The sequence below is a fragment of the Bison bison genome, unplaced genomic scaffold (assembly GCF_000754665.1).
Source record: "Bison bison bison isolate TAMUID 2011002044 unplaced genomic scaffold, Bison_UMD1.0 scf7180017864080, whole genome shotgun sequence".
NCBI lineage: Eukaryota > Metazoa > Chordata > Mammalia > Artiodactyla > Bovidae > Bison > Bison bison.
The window spans coordinates 3345680-3346534 of record NW_011494652.1 but is presented as its reverse complement, the minus strand read 5'-3'; the positions used below and the strand labels follow the sequence as shown (position 1 = coordinate 3346534).

The window sequence follows — 855 nt, the reverse complement described above, 5'->3', positions numbered from 1 at the left end:
CCGTCCACCGCGCGTGCCCATGCTGCTCCTTCAGACCACAGCTTGGTCAGACCTGAGCCCCGTGAGGGTGGGCCACCTGCAGTGTGCTCAGGCCCCGCCTGTTGAGTGGATGTCCCCTAATGCGGCAGGTGGAGGTGTGAGACTTGGGTGTGCGACCAGGGCTGTCGGTGGAGCCGGCAAGAGGGGAGCGGGGACCCCAACGCTGAGAGGTGTGCAGGTCAGGGTCCCACAGGGAAAGGGCGTCCAGCCGCCAGGGGCTTCAGAGTGAGGATCTAGAGGGGACTTCGGGCTGGATAAAGCGGGGACGGGCGTGTGCTTTGGAGGACTGTCCTGTGGGAGCCAGATGTCCGGGTAGGGGTGGGCATGGATGCTGTCCAGGAGGAGGGCTCGGGGGCCTGGGCTCAGCGGCTGGTTCCTGAGGAGGCCTGAGGGGCCTGCGGAGCAGCCCTCTGTGTGGACCGTGTGCCCTTGGGGAGGCGCACGGAACTGTGTCTGGGGGGAAGTCGGGTGATTTGGGGGACGTGTGGGCTGGGTCGTGCTGTGTTTCTGGGTTTGCGGTTGGGACTGGGGTCCCTTCACCCTTCACGCCCACGGCTCTGCTGTTGGTAGACTCCTGTACTGAACAGTGGTAACCCAGGGACGTTAGGAGGGAGCGCGGGGCTGAAGCAGGGCCGGGCACCATCCCTCGGTGGGCCGAGGGTGGCTCTGTGCCGGGCGGCCTGGCTGGGTCCCAGCTCCGTGGCTCGCTGGTGGACGTGGGCACTTCCGGGGGGCCGTTCCCTTAGTTCTGGGAGGGAAGTGGGCTGATGTTTGAGGGCTGCCTCCCGCCCGGCCCCTGGTTCAGGCTGCCCTCGG

At 67.1% G+C, this 855-nt stretch overlaps 1 protein-coding gene across 1 annotated transcript in view; it reads left to right on the top strand.

Annotated features, from left to right (window-relative positions):
- The window catches only part of IGHMBP2 (immunoglobulin mu binding protein 2), a 24767-nt gene that overhangs the window by 17014 nt on the left and 6898 nt on the right, over window positions 1-855 (top strand). The window lies entirely within an intron of this gene.